The 16,225-nt window shown below is 43.7% G+C and overlaps 1 long non-coding RNA gene across 2 annotated transcripts in view; it reads right to left on the bottom strand.

Annotated features, from left to right (window-relative positions):
* The window catches only part of LOC139081890 (uncharacterized), a 46,613-nt gene extending 31,024 nt beyond the window's left edge, over positions 1–15,589 (bottom strand). The window contains exons 1-2 of one of the 2 annotated variants that reach the window (XR_011537357.1): positions 15,379–15,551; positions 15,111–15,274 (exon numbers count right to left, since the gene is read on the bottom strand). This is a non-coding gene — a long non-coding RNA (uncharacterized lncRNA). Of the gene's footprint in view, positions 1–12,444; positions 15,275–15,378 lie in introns of those variants that run through there. The other variant, XR_011537354.1, reaches the window with a different exon arrangement.
* Positions 15,590–16,225: the final 636 nt, after the last annotated feature.

Here is a 16,225-nt window from a genome sequence, read left to right as displayed (position 1 = left end):
CCTGGCTTTGTTCCGGGAGGCTCAGAGAGGTAATGGGAATTGCTCAAGGTAGCTGGTCAGTGGAAGAGCTAGGATTTTTTGAACCCAGGTCTGACCAATGACACCGTTTAGGCATTCCTTGGAGAGAAAAGAGAGTGGGAACAAATAAAAAAGTACTAATAAACATGTTATTGAGCCCTGACTTGATATCATTGTGTAACTTTGTACCACTCAGTGCTTTGTGGTGCATTATCTCATTAAATCCTTGCATCACCCTTAGAAAGTAGGTATTGTTTTCCTCATTATACACACCAACAGCCTGAGCTTCAATGACGTTAAATAATTTTCTGAAGGCCACACAGTAAATGGCAGAGCTCCAGCTGTAATCCAGGATCTTCTCACTCCAGACCTTTGACTCCTGTGCAGCGCTGCCTTTGTTTTTCTGGAGCTTATAAAGGTAGTTGGGAGACTCAATCTCTGATATGATATCAGAGCATCTTGAAACCATTAATTAACAAGTGCAGATCAGCCTGGTGGGTATGCGTGGAGGTGCTGAAGGGAAGGGAGAGAAGCCAGAGGCAGAGGTCGGGGGAGGAAAGGCGGGCAGAGTAGAGTGATCAGCCCTGGGTAGGTTCACCCAGGCTTCGTGGAGAGGAATTTTCAGCTAGGTTTTGGCTGACATATTCTTGATGACAGTGAAGAAAAATAACGAGGCAAGTTTGAGAATCAGGGATAATTTTTGAATGACATCTTTTGTACCTGTAAGTCAGTTGTAAAAAAGAAACAACAGCAACAGCAAAACCCATCCCCTCTGAAAATGAGGAACCGCCCTGCAAGGACATGGCCTCCAGCCAGGTCTTGAGGATTTTGTTTGGGTGAGACTCTGAAGACCCTGGATCTTGCCATGGCTTTCTGTCAACTACATGGTCACAACGGGGGGGTCATTTAATTTTTCTGGGCCTTAATATCCTTATCTCTAAAATGGGGAAGTAGAATATGTGGCCTCCGGAGGTCTATCCAGCAATAATATTCTTCCTCCTCCTCTGCAGGGCAGGGAAGAGTACCAGCATTTCCCAGAATTTCTGACACGTAGATGATGGTCAGTAAATGTTGAATTGAACTAATTGAGGACAACGACACTAATTGAAAAAGAGATTCCCCTTCACAGTAGCCATGTCCTGCCATAGTCTTGTTGCCTGTGTTCCATACTTCATCTATCTTTGCCTCTGAGTTATCAAACTTGTCGTTTCCTTATGGAGGAAACCTCTCCCCACAAATCACTCAGCTTCCCTCATTCTATCCTCTGTCTAGAAAGGGCTCAACCACTCTATGAATCCCTTACGTTCTTAATTCTTCTTACGTAGTCTTCTGACTTCCAAGTTCTTAACTACAGCTGGCTTGGCTACACACTTATTCTACATTTTTCATTTAATTGGTGCGTGGAGAGTCTCATTTACTCCCTCCATAGCTGAGCAAACATCGGCATGCAGGGTGTGAATGAAGCCACGTGACTGAAGGAGCAACACCTAGTGGCAGCAGGCTTTAATTGCAGGCTCAAATTTGGCAGTGAATTAACTTCTTGAAAGTTGACTTTTAAAATTAAGTAGGGCCTGGCCCCACGGTCAAGTGGTTAAGTTCATGCACTCTGCTTCGGTGGCCCAGGGTTTCACAGCTTCAGATCCTGGGCGTGGACATGGCACTGCTCGTCAAGCCATGCTGAAGTGCTGTCCCACATGCCACAACTAGAAGGACCCGCAACTGAAAATATACAACTATGTACCGAGGGGGCTTTGGAGAGAAAAAGGAAAAATAAAATCTTTAAAATTAAGTATATACAGTGATAAGAATAGCATTTCAAGGAGGAAAGTTTCTTCCATATCATTTTTTGGTTTAAGCAGATATATTTGGTGTTATATAGATAAAATGACCATGTATTTGATGCCATTTTTCACTTGTCGTCCACATCACTTAGCACCATAGATGCAAAATCTGAATCACTCTGCTCAAATTTCCAGCCTGAAAAAGATCACTTCCATCTAGGCTTCTGAGACTGGAATCTGGTTGATCTGGTTGTTTGTGGCAGTAGTATGGCAGACACTCCAGGGTGGCCTCCCAATCCCCAAGCTCCCCTATTTTTCACTAACAGCCCTCCAGTTGTGTTTAGGGCAGCAGTGTGCCCATTTAAGAACATGCACCTTCCCAGACTCCTTTGATACTAGAGGGGCCACAACTTAGGTCTTGCCAAAGAGGTATAAGTAGAAGTTCCCTGCGTGGGGTTTCCAAGAAAGCCGTTGTTTTCCTGATAAAAAGAGATGAGTCCAATTGTCACATGCACTTTGCCCTTTACTCTTCTCCTTCTTTCTGCCTGGAGTATGGATACCATGTTGTAGGGGCAGCATCCCAGCTTTCAATTCTGAGGAAGAAAGTCAGGCACTAAGAGTAGCAGCAAAAGAAGCTATAAAGAGCTTGGGACCTTGTTGACTTCCTTAAACAGGTGTATCAGCCCTACTTCAAAACTTCTATTATTGAGAGAGAAATAAAGCCTCTATTTAGTAAAGCACTATGGTTAGTTCCTTTCAGCCACGTGAAATCCTGACTGATGGAAATATAGAAGAGAGGAAAATATGAAAATTTTAGGTTTCAAGAAAAACTTACATATCTTGAAGATATTGGCAATCAAATGCACCAGGCCATAAATATATTGTGCTGAGCTTTGGTTTATCCAGATTTTGTCAGTGATTGCCTGAATCTTTTCCTTCGTTTCTTCCTCCCATCCTTCCTTCCCTTTTGAAACAAAGTTTGTAGAGCAGCTCCTATACTATCTATGTGCTAGAGGTAAACTAGTGAGCAAAACAGGCATGATTTCTGCCCTCGAATAATTATGTAAATATATAATGAGAAAACAATCTAAATATAATGAAAGGTGCTAGAGGGAACAATGAGAACACGTAAATGAGGGGCCACATCTAGTCTGGGAAGGTTTCTCTGAGGAGCTGAGGTCTGAGCTGAGACCAGAAGGATGAACAGGAGTTTATTAGGCAAAGGTGGTAGATGAAATGAGAAGAGAAACATCATCATGTGTAAAGGCCCCAACGCTGCAGAGGGAGCAAAGCACTTTTGAGGAACTGAAAGTAGTGCCCTGTGACTGATATATTGAGAGTAAAGAAGAAACAGCACAAAATTAGGGTGGAGAAGTAAATGAGCCAGACGACTCAGGGCGCTCTGGTCAGTTCATATGAAGGATTTGCATCTTTGTCCTAAGACCAATGGAAAGTCATTGAAGATCATAAACCTCTAGGGATGACCTGGCCATATTTGAGTTTAAAAGCCCAAATGCTGGGGCCAGACTGGTGGTGCAGCTGTTAAGTTCGTGCACTCCACTTAGGCGGCCCAGGGTTCGCCGGTGGAATCCCAGGCGTAGACCTACGCACCACTTATCAAGCCATGCTGTGGCAGGCGTCCCTCCTATAAAATAGAGGAAGATGGGCACGGATGTTAGCTCAAGGCCAGTCTTCCTCAGCAAAAAGAGGAGGATTGGCAGCAGATGTTAGTTCTGGGCTAATCTTCCTCAAAAAAAAAAAAAAGAAAACCCAACCCAAATGCCATTCTATCCACATGGCCTAGACTGGATTGGAGATGTGAGGCTAGAGTTTATATGGGGAGCCTGGTTAGGATACCAGATGGGAGATGGTGGGCAAGGTGAGGATGATGACAGCTAGGATTCAGGAAGTGACAGTGGAGAAGGAGGAATGTTGTAGGATTTGAATACTATTTAGAAGGCAAAATCAGTAAGTCCTGCTGATGGATTAGACACAGAGGTTGACAGACAGGAGAGTTCAAGGACGACTCCTAGATTCTGGCTTGCAGAATTGGATGGCTGGTTGTTGGGGGGGTGGCCTTTACTAAGAAAGGAAACTTGGAGGAGGTCTGGGTCGGGTGGGAGGCATTATGATGAGTTTCCACTGAACATGATGAGTGTGAGGAACCTTAAGACACCTGTGTGGGTCTGTCACTTGGGCCTGTGAGAGCAGAGGTCTGGCATTCAGAGGAGAGGTCTGGGCTGCAGGCATCAGTGTGTAAATGGTGGACGAAGTTACAGATCATGAGATCACTTAAGGAGAGAGGATAGAGTGAATAGAGAAGGGCACTTAGGACCAAGTTGATGTAAAGATGAATAATCTTGTTCTCATCCTCAGGAAGCTTATAACTTGTGAGAGATGATGAGCTACATACATACGTGATTACAATATAGACAGAAAAGGACTTTTATCCTACCAATGCCATAACTGAGGCATTCAGAGGAGAGAAACCCTACACCATCTGAGAGGATCAGAGACCATTTCATGGAGAAGCATTTAAGAACATCTTTGGGGCCAGCCCCGTGGCCAAGTGGTTAAGTTCTCGCACTCCTCTTCGGCAGCCTGGAATTCACTGCTTCAGGTCCTGGGCATGGACCTACACACCACTCATCAAGCCATGCTGTGGCAGCATCCCACATAGAAGAACTAGAATGATTTACAACTAGGATATACAGCTATGTACTGGGGCTTTGGGGAGGAAAAAAAAAAAAAAGAGGAAGGTTGGCAACAGATGTTAACTCAGGGCCAATCTTCCTCACCAAAAAAAGCATTAAAAAAAAGAGAGCACATTTATTAAAAAAAAAAAAAAGAACATCTTTGTTGGATAGCTAGAATGAAGTGAGGTAGATGAGGAGAGGAATGGGCTTCCAGGTGGAGAGAGTGACTCAAAAAAAAGTTTGAAGTCTGAAAAGCAAGACACATTGGAGGTACTTCAGGGTTTTCCATTTATCTAGCAATGGGGTATAAGCAGGGGAGTCAGGAAAACGTGAGCTGGAGCGAGACTGAAGAGGGCGGTAAATGCCAGGCTGAGATACTTCACCTGTAGGAGTGCGAACTACCAAAGGTTTGTGTGTATGTGGAGGAGAAGGTGAGGTGATGAAGCAGTGATTACTTCATAAGAAGACCCCTCTGGTGTCCCACGTGGGGTGCACTGGAGAGGATGAATACTGGAGGTGGGGAGACCAGGTAGGAGGCTGGAGTGGAATATCTCAGAGATCGTCTGAAAGCAAAGACTGAACCCACTCAGCTAGTTAGCTTAAGTAAAAGGTAGATTTAGTGAAAAAAAAATTTTTACATATATGAATACCTCATGGAATGCAATCCTGGAAGTCCAGTTGGCTCACAGGAGACGGACAGCTGAGAGGCCCTCTCTGGGCCTCGGTCTCCCTGGAGACACACGGTCTCTTGCCTTTGCTTCTCTCTGCACTCCTGTAGTCTTTGAAGACCAGCTTCCTCTGTGAAGCTGTTGGCTTCTGCTCTTCCTTCCCCATGGTTTGTGCGGGGTTTGGGCTGCCATGACACTCACTCTGACCTGAATCCACTAGGTCTTACAGCTCCAGAGCCCACTATCATTTGCCACAGTCTCTTCGATGATCATGGCCTGACAAAAAGCTGTACCTCTGAGTGACAAAGTAGACTCCAAATCGATATCCCAGTCACGATCCACACAATAATATAACGCATCTCCTTCCCGCATTCCACGTTGGTGGGACAGCCTAGCATTCGTACAGGTTTGCTGGGCGGGATTCAACTCACAGTGCTGCCACATTTGTGCAATAATAGGTTATTATCCATCCCCAGAAGGAGGACAGGGACCATGTTTGTCTTGTCTACTGCTAGGTAACAAATGACCCCAGTACTTGATGGCTCCAAGCAACAACAGGTATTCATCCTCTCACAGTTTCTGGAGGTCAGGAATATGGGAGTAGCTTGACTGGGTGGTTGTGGCTTGGGGTCTTCATGGAAGTTGCAATCAAATGTCACTGGGGTCGCAGTCATCTGAAGGCTTGACCGAAGTTGGAGAATCCACTTCTAAGATGGCCCCCTCTCATGGCTGTTGGCAGGAGGCCTTGTTTCCTTACCACCTGGGCCTTTCCACAGGGCCCTTAAGTGTTCTCACCACATGGCAGCTGGTTTTCTCCAGAGTGAGTGATCCAAGAGAGACCAAGGAGGAAGCCGCATTTATGACCTAGTCTCAGAAGTCATATCGTCACTTTTGCCCCATTCTATTTACTAGAAGCAAGTCACTACTCAAGGGAAAGGGAGTTAAGCTCCATCATTTGAAGGGAGAATTGTAAAAGAATTTGGAGACATATTTCAAAACCACCACAACCACTATAATTCCAGCACTAAGGCACTAAGGCAGGGAGTTATTCTAAGGAACGGCCGTTTGCGCCTTCATTCAGCTTTAATGTCTTCTGCTACGGTGTCCCAACAGCAAGTGGTTGGGCCATTTTGAGAAGTTGCCTGGCCATTCACGCAACATATGAGCTGCTGGGATTCCTTATTGGGGAAAAACTGGAAGAAGAGCTATGAAGTCTCAGAGGTACCTGAGAGCTAAGTTTTTCTAATGAACTAGAATTATAAATGAATATTTATAATAGGGACCTCTATTATTATTATTATTGTTGTTGTTATTATTCTTGTTATTTGAGGAGCAGCTATTTTAAATCTCTTTGAAGACTTGGGATCACTGATGTGTGTAAGATCAAGTGGATTGAGATCAGAGTGGGTGCCCTGGGAACTCAAACCCCACACAAACCATGGTGGAGGAGAGCCGAACGGGGTTCTTTCGTTCAGTTTTTTAATCCCTGGTATTCCAAGAGAAAAGAAGGGAGTGGTAGGTGTGGCAGCAATGGATGAGTGCCACTAAGCTCTCCCTTCAAGAAAGAGCCTGACTCAGCTGGGAGGAGCGCGATTAGTGGCAGCACCTCTGGGAGCCACCACAGCTTGGAGCTGAGGCGGTGCTCTTCCCGGGCAGCCCCCAGCCAATGACAGAGCATGCTGAGGGCAGGTCTAGTTATTTCTGTCTGATGTGAGACTTCGCAGATGAGCAATCTTCGTGCTCCAAAACTCCGCATTGAGTGGCCGAGCCCTTGTCAGATGTGTATTGTGATCTGAGGCTCTCCCTGCCCAATCCTGCAGCCTCCTCCTTTCTCTCTCACACTGTCTCCCTCTCCCTAGTAAGCTCTTGCACTCCTAACTCCATCTTGGCATCCCGGAGGACATGAATGGGCTTGGTAGGGATGTATAGAGGGCGTGTGGTCATGGGAACCGTGGGGCTTGCTTAGGTGAAGGACAGTGGAATGCAGTGGTTAAGTGCTTTGGAGGCAAATAGCCTGGGTTTGAGCCTGGCTATGCTACCTACTAGCTTTGTGACATTGAGCAAGTTCCTTAAGCTCTTTGTCTCTCGGTTTCCACATTGGCAAGATGGAGATGATAATATAAACCTAGATTTTTCAGATTTTTGGGGAGGATCAAATGGTTCATTCTTATAAAGTGCTCAGCATCATTGAATCAGGCAAAGTTCTTAGTTGTGAACAACAGAAGCTGACTCAGGTTGATCGAAACAGAAAAAGAAGTGATCAGAAAGACAGCGGGCAGCTCCCAGAATCCCCAGAGAGGCTAGAGAAGCAGCTAAGAAAACAGAAACAAGGGCTGCAGTCAGGGCCATGGTCAAAATCATGCTACAAAATCAGCCTGGCGAGGACACTGCTGCTGCCACGCTGGAAGGTGGGATGCCTCCGTGTGTCCCATTGCCTCTGCCACTGCCATTCCCAGTTGTGGACCTCAGACCCTGCCCTTGGCCTTGCTGCCACTGCTGTCTGGAAATGTGATATGTCTGTCCCTAATCACACCAGCCCAGTCATCAGAATGGCTTCTCTGGGGTCCCCCAGATCTTTTCTCCTTCTCCCTTCCTCCCTTCTTCTTCTTCTTCTACTTCTCTTCCCCTCCCCCTTCTTCTCTGTCTCTCTCTCATCTCTATTTCCATGTCCATCATCTCTATCTCTATCTTTCCTTCCTCCCCCTTCTTCCTCCCCCTTTTCCTTCTCTATCCTCTTCATCTTCGTCTCCATCTTCTCTATCTCTACAGTAGTCCCCTCTTATCTACAAGGAATACGTTCCAAGACCCCCAGTGGATGCCTGAAACTGTGCATAGTGCTGAATCCTATATATACTACATTTTTTCCTATATATACATACCTATGATAAAATTTAGTTTATAAATTAGGCACAATGAGAGAATATCTGAATTGCCAGCCTCACAACTCTTGTGCTTTGGGGCCATTATTAAATAAAATAAGGATTACTTGAACACAAGCACTGTGATACTGCAACAGTCAATCTGATAACCGAGACGGCTACTAAGGGACTAATGGGCGAGTAGAGTATACGGTGTGGATACACTAGACGAAGGGAAGCTTCACGTCCCAGGCAGGATGGAGTGGGACTCCTCAAGATTTTATCACACTACTCAGAATGGCGTGCAATTTGAAACTTATGAGTTGTTTGTTTCTGGAATTTTCCATTTAATATTTTCAGACCACAGATGACTATGGGTAACTGAAACCACAGAAAGCAAAACCATGGATAAGGGGTGCCTAGTGTGTTTCTCCTTCAACCTTTCCCTCTCCACTGGCTCATTGTCCTTGTCAACTAGCTATACCAAATCTTTCCCATTGAAAAAATATGTGACCCAATGATCTCTCTTTAACTTCCTTTATCCTCTTCTTTCCTTCCTCAAACTTCTGAGAAGTCTATTTTTCTTCCTCGCTTCTTATTCACTCAACTACAATCTGGCTTCCCTCTCTTTTACTCCTCTGAAACTGCTCTTCCCAAGTTGCTAATGACCTCTCTGTTGCCTTGCCAGGAGTCACCTTTTCTGTCCCCCTGCTTGACCTCTTGGGAACATTTGATTTTGTTGACCATGACTTCCCTTTGAAATTCTTTCCTGTTCTTGGCTTGATGTTGCCATCCTTTTCTGGCTTTCCTCCTTTCTTGAACCTCACCATCTCGGTGTTCTTAGATTTTCATTCTTTGTTTACCTTCCTTATTTATTCTCTAGGGGTGTCATAACAAAGTACTATGAACTGGGTGGCTTAAATAACAGAAATTTATTGTCTCATGGTTCTGGGGGTTTGAAGTTGGAGATCAAGGTGTCAGCAAGGTTGGTTCCTCGGCTTGTAAAAGCATCACCCTGATCTCTTCCTTCATTGTCTTGCGGTGTTCTCCCTGTGTGCATGCCTCTGGGTCCAAATTCCCCCTTGATATAAGGATGCCAATCATATTGGATTAACCTTCCTTCCCCAATGCCTGCATCTTAACTGACTATGTCTATAATGTCCCTAGTTCCAAATAAGGTCACATTCTGAGTTGCTGGGGGTTAGGACTTCAGCATATGAATTTGGGGGGCAGGACACAGTTCAACCCATAACATCTCCTAAGCATTGTGTTCCCTGGGTCTTGTCCTTAGCTCTCCCTGAGAAACTTCATCCAAACCCATAGCTTTAACTCCCGCACCACCTCTACAGTGAGGATGGATGCCCAAAGGCATTTCTCTAGCCTTGTCCTCTCTCACTGAGTTCTGCAGGGATAGATCCAATTCCTCAGGGGACACGTTTGGAGATTCACAGGTCTCTTTAAATTTATAATGTCCCAAATTGAATTTACCTTTTTCTCACAGCTCCTCCTTCTCCTGAGTTTCCTGTCACAGACATCTGGCTCCTCCAGCCCACCCTGGAAATTACCCTGGAGGCTTGCTCTAGCTTACTGTCTCCTTTCGGTCACCAAGTCCTGTCAGTTCCACTTCTTCCATAGTTATTTCATGGCTCTCTCTCTCTCTTTTGTTTTTCTTGCTGTCACTTCCTTGGTTTAGTCTGCATCTCTTTTAACTTGAATTATTATGATTAATAATGACAATAACAAGCATTTATTGAGTGCTTACTGTGTGCCAGGCCCTTACATAACACGTCTTCTAGTCTTACCCCCTCTTCAATTCATCCTGATTCCAGAAAGACCTCTATAAACACAAATGGAGTAGGTATAAATGTTTAGTCCCCTAAATTCAGAGGATCAAAAAGAATAATTTTTTTTCTTATAATTCAACTTAATGATTGTTTTAAACTTTCATTCCATCTGTGGGCAGAAAACATAATCTCAGATAATTCTGAGCAAATAACTGATTCCTGCACTGTGCTTTTTCATCTACTATTTCTTAATATTATAGTTCTTAATACTACTAATAATATTGAGACTGCCATCATTTTTCTTAGCAGCATAGTATTCCAATATATGAACGTACCAAAACTTTTAGGCAGTTCCCTATTTATGAACCACTAGATCATTTACAGTCTTTTGCTATTACAAAGTCTTTGTGACACATCTTTGCATAAATGTTCCTGAAATGAGAATCCTGGATCACAGGGTATGTACATTTTAAATTTTGATTGCTCTTGCTAAATTGCCCTCCTAAGAACTTGTACCCATTTATACTGCTACAAATAGCATATGAAAATGCCTGTTTCCCCTCATTAGCATCAACAGTAGTTATTATGAAACTTTTAAATATTTGCCATACTTTGTCTTAATTGTATTTCTTTAATTATGAGTGAGGGTGAACATTTTTTCATTATACGTTGTCTTTTAACCTTTTTTCCCCCACTGAATTTAACGTGAACATCTTTTCATTTAAATATTTATCATTCCAGATGTACTTTTAGGAGTTTAGTTTCTAGTTACAAACCTATAAGACCACACTAGACAGAATCTTTTTTGAAATAAGAATAAGACGTTTGTGACTAAGAATTCTTAGGTGGCTTCTAAACCTTAGAATAAACAATCAACCAAGAGTTTAAGCCAGCAGTGCCCCAAAGAAATATAACATGAACCACAAATCCGAGTTATGTCTGTAATTTTAGATTTTCTTATAGCCACATTAAACAAGTGAAAAGAAACAGATGAATTTAATTCAATAATATGTTTTTAACCCAATATATTTAAAATAGTCTTGTTTCAATATATAATCAATCTAAAATTATTAAGGAGACATTTTGCATTCTTTTTTTTTGTTCTAAGTCTTCTAAATCCAGTGTGTATTTTACCCTTACAGAACATCTCAGTTTGACTGGCCACATTTAAAGTGCTTAGTAGCCACATGTGGCTAGTGGCTCCTGAATTGGATACCACAGAAAAGTAGTTGTAAAGAAACTTCCCAGGGCATAGAAACTACAACTAACACCCAAATAGCTTAAAATTGCGCATGACAACTTGCCTAGTTTTTTTGAGGCCAAGTTCTGTGCCTTTTAGAGAGGAGGTACTCAAAGTTTGTTTTTCTACTTGGGTTATTTTTACTTTTTCAATTGAATGTTCATACTTGTTTTATGTAGATATGGTCAAAATACCTCACTGTAGCCATGAATCATTTTGTTAGTCATGAAATAAAAAACAATTCATACATTTTACTTTGTTTCTCAGAAATGAGAGATGTTTTAAGAATGTGTTTTCATAAGATTTGCCAAAATTTTTCATGGAACAATAGCTTTTTTTTTTTTTCCCTCTTCCTTTTGGACAATTGTTGAGTCGATGAAGCTTTTAAGATAGGTAAGAACAGATGTGTTGACTCAGTTTGGGAAGGCAAAAACAATTTTACTTGAAGAGAAGCCCTCAGGGAAATGACAGCCTTCCAGAGGTGTTTGAAATCCAGTTTTAGGAAGTACTGAGGCCTCAGCGGATGTAGTAATTGGGTCAAGAGCCAGCGGAGTTTGGGCAAACTCTGACCGTCCTCCAAATAGCGCAGTAGCAGGACTGGACTCCCTCACTTGACATTTCTCAAGACGATTTACATTTTAATTATTTGCTCAAAATTTGCCCCCCAACTGGTCCTTTACGCAGATGTTAATCCCATTTACTTCCCTTTAATTTTATTGCTTCGAAATCTACCAATTTAGGGAAAGAAAGAGAAGTATTCTGTGAAGTTATATAAGTGCTTTATAATATGATGTGAGAAAGAAATTCTTTTCCTGAAAATGATATTAATGTTCAATTCAAACATGGAGGCACTAACACGTTAGAAATGGACTTGGAGAATACCAGCTGGAAAAGCCCCATGTGCACCTAACTCAATTCCATCCACTTGGCTTACAAACTAGACAACAGACTCAGAGGGCGGAGACACTTGCTTAAACCGCGTGGCTATACAGACGTCTGGATTTCAGGTTCTTTGATGCCTGGACCAGTAGTTCTTTTTAGTATGAATTACAGCATTTTATAACATTTTCTGAGCACTTGCTAAGTGCTGGGCCTTGGGCTAAGTGGTTTTCATAAATGTCAACCATTCACAAAATCCTTGCAATATAAAGTATTTCAAATTTAGAAGAAAAAAATGATCACTCTTCTCTAACAATTTTTTTCTTGAAACTTCATTTGCTATTTTAAACAGAGATTGTTGACGCACAAGCCATTCTCCACTTCCAGAGTCAAGGTCTGCAAAGGAGGCCTGGGTATACTGCCCTGGGCTGTGTTTTGATAGCTACATAAGCGAAAGCTTATTCACCGCTCAAGCCCACTGCAGAGAGGTTTGGAAAGCACATCTTTTTCCATCTTTTCCTTTCTTAGTTTGTTCACTAATGATTTCTTCCCTCTCTTACTTCCTTTTTTCCCTTCCCTCTTTCTCTCCCCTCCTCCCCCACTTTTCTCCTGCCCTCCTTCCTGCTTCCTTCCACCTCATTATAGAAAGTGAGGTGTTAAGGGCATTTTCTGTCAAGATTCCAAACTCTTCGGTTTATCTTGGACGTGTAGAATGCTGGAACTGCAGGGGCCTTGGGCATCATCTGAAGGGAAGTGGAGGCCTGGAGGAGTAAAGGACTTTATCTGAGGTCAACTAAATGAAATTCTGCGCGGGTCAGAAAGCTATCGCATAGCAGGAGTCCAATCAACCCCAAGTTGGAAAGCTGTCGGAATAGCAAAGACAGTGTCTGATTGGCTCTGAGGTGTCGTCCTTTTTTAGTAACTTAATTCAATCTCAAACCAGCAAGTTCTTCAGCTTCACTTGAAGGAGGCCAGGATCCTTTGCCAGGAGCCTTAGAGCCAAAAGCAGATGGCTAATCACACCCAGCGCTTCAAAATCCCTAGAGTTGAGGGCTAGGCAGCCAGTGGGGCTCACAGAGAGCAGGTTCTCAGAGACACAAGGGCTCAGGACTTGTAAATACACGAGAGAAGGAAACAAGGCTTTGATTAACCCGTGCCTTCAAGCTCTTTAAGTCACTCGATTGTGGAATAGAGCCAACATATTAAGAAGACTTGAAGACGGAAAACTTGAAACTGGTTTTGCACTTTGGAAGCCCAGGTTTCCAGACCCACCGTCCTCAGCGAGGTTCTCAACACTGGGGCACTGACTTTCCCTTCCCCATGACTGCAGCAAAGGGAGCTTCAGAGTCAGTTCCTGGGCCTTAATTTCTTCCCTTGTAAAACAAGAGAACTGGTCCGCCTGACTGCTAAGGTCCTATCTAGATGTAAGAGCTGTGTGACTCCATAATCACAGTAAAATAATAAAATGACATGTGACTCAATTGCTCCTTGACTTTTTATCATCCTGATTTTCTCCCATCCCAGTTTGTGGCTTGGCCGAACTGGCTGAACTTAGGGGAATACCTTTGAGGCTCCAACTTACTGGTAGGTATTTTCTCTCACAAATTTTCCCCAAGGATGTTAGGGCTGCTGCGTTCTCTTTGAGATCCTCGCCTAGAAAACATTCTAGATGCAGAACACTGGTAGAGGTCAGCGGTATTAGTGGAATGTTCCCCAGTGTGCTCAGGATACAGCCAAACTCCAGGTGGCCTACCAGGCCTCACCTGATCTGGCTTCTCTTCACTTCCCAGCCTCGTATCGCACCTTTGCTCTCCTGACTTAAATTATTCTGGACACGGAGGTCTTTCCTTAGTTCCTCAAAGGGACCGAGCTCTCTCCCATCTCAGAACCTTGAGATAGGCTGATTTCTCTGCTGGAGCTCTCTTCCCCGGCTCTTGGTCTGCTTGGATGACTTGGGCCTAAATATCACGTCCTCAGGGAGGTCTCCACTGACCAGCCCGTCTAAACCGAAATCAGGCCACCCTGTCCTTTTCTCTTCAGAGCACTCAATATAATCTGTGATTTACTTATATTTGTATATTTGCTTCACTATCTGCCTCCGTACCTAGACTGGGAAGTCCTTGAGGGCAGGGGCTGTCTCTTTTTTGTTCACTATTGTATTTCCTAGCACCTTGTAGGCACTCAGCAACTATTTGCAAAATTAGTGAATGAAGGAATGCATTCACAGAAAATTCCCAGCACAGTCAGCTCTTGCTGGTTGTTTACATACGACACAACCTATGAGAACGCTTAGGGAGATTGTCCCTTTGACCCTGTTCTGGCATTGCGGAAATAGCTTTTGGTCCTTCGGTAAACTGGCAACTATTCCAATGTGTGTTTATTCAGAGTGAATCGATCTCTTGAATGACTCGGTGGGAACACCATTGAGCCAGTTAATGCAACCTCAACTCTCTCAATCTGAGTTCTCAGTGAACTTCAGGGAAGATCTCCTGACCAAGAGGATACCGAGATTTCGAGCTTGAACTAAAGTATACTGAAGAGGGAAAAATCAAATGAATCTCCAGTGACTGATTTTATCCATGAATAAAAGTCAGAGTTAAGTCATAGGTGGAATTACTACATAGTCACCTGACTGCCATCAGATTTGCTTTGCTGTGGCTGGGACCACATGAAAAAGGGGTTATGTGTTAAGAACGGAATAGTTCCTTTTCAATTCTGTAGCAATCATGTCTCTTTTTTTTCCTTCCAGTCCATGGAAAGTGTTATCTCAGGCAGCGTTGTGCAGGAAGTTGGGTTTATCACTTCCTCACAGTTGCCGTTTGTCCAGGACTTAACTACATGCTATCAGATTATATCAAAATGTAGGCCTTTGTGTGCTTAACTCATCAAAGGAGTGGACCCTCAGGACTTGATATCACTTCACTGCATATGCAGCCATGTAGCAAAACAAAGCCTATCTCCACAGGACAGAACTATTTCTGTTGTGGGGCAGCTCCGCTAGCTCGAGCTTGCAGAAATGGTCGAGTTTCAGGTGTCTGCAGTGTTTCACTTCTTGTTTTTATATTTATCTCTTTTTAGAATTGCAGTCATTTGGTTGTGTGTAAGGAAGCAAGACCCAAAATTTTACCTCCAAGGGAGGAGACGAGATTGCTCCAATCCACAGTGGCCGTCAGAGGCAGCACTCACCTTTACCTCATCATCTTGATCTCCACTTGAGAACTCAGGTTGCTGCTGTGGTGATCTGGGCTCCGCAGCTGACCACGCAGGGGGTTCAAATCCCAGCTCCTCTGTTTCCTGGCTGTGAGTCCTCGGGCAAGTTATTTTACCTCTCTGAGCTTCAGTTTCTCCGTCTGAAAAATGGACAAAATAACAGCACCTGCTTCATAGCCTTATGATCTGAGATAAACGATATGGATTAAACAATACCTGAAAAGTGCTTATGGAACATGCTTACCATAGGACGCATATCAAGTATTGTAAAGCCCAAGGGGTGCCATACGCCATGCTCTGCAGAGTGGCAATGCGAGCTGGCAGAGCAGTCCCAGCCAGCTGAAGTTTCTCAGGCTGCACTTCCACCTTTGGGGCCTCGTTGCTATTTTCTTCTCCGTGGAGTTCCCTCTTCTCTGCGGTAGGCTGGCCGCCAGATGCTGCCTCTATTGGCAGCCACAGGAAGCCGATGCAACTGTGAAGTAATACTTCTGCTCCAGGGCTGGCTCCGCCCTGTTGACCAAGGTATTTTAGATCTGCTCAGCCAACTCCTTTTAATGCCTTGCCTAAAAAGGACTTCTCACCCAGCCTCGCTGCACTAGGAAATGGCTGACTGCCCCAGCGACTTCGGACAATGAGCTTTCGGGGGATAGAAATGGTGAAGGGAGCATCTTCCTCCCGGCTCAATGCTTCAGGGGTTTGGGGGTACCATCTGACAGCAACTCTCCAATATGAGGGTCATTTACCAAAATCAGATGTCAAAGGACCAGAGACGGGGCTTGATTCTATAAAATCTCTCTGAGCCGATGAAATATAATGAGACACTCAAAAAAAATTATTTGCATCAGAGCAGTATGCAAATTTTCACAGGCCTATGACCGGAAAGAAATTGTTACACCTAAAAAACTGTATACTTTAAGACGGTAAATGTTTTTTCTTTTTTAAAATCTGAAACCATTTTAATGGGAAATTGAAATAAGCCTGATTCTTTATTGCCTCTTTATACTCTGGTTATTCACTGATAGCTCCCTGTCTTCATAGCTTCCTCCCTTCAGGCCTCTGAGGTGGCAGATGCTCTGTGAGCCATACTTTGC

This window comes from Equus przewalskii, chromosome 1, assembly GCF_037783145.1.
Source record: "Equus przewalskii isolate Varuska chromosome 1, EquPr2, whole genome shotgun sequence".
Lineage (NCBI taxonomy): Eukaryota > Metazoa > Chordata > Mammalia > Perissodactyla > Equidae > Equus > Equus przewalskii.
The sequence above is the reverse complement of the archived record's forward strand: the minus strand, read 5'-3'. Positions and strand labels throughout refer to the sequence as shown.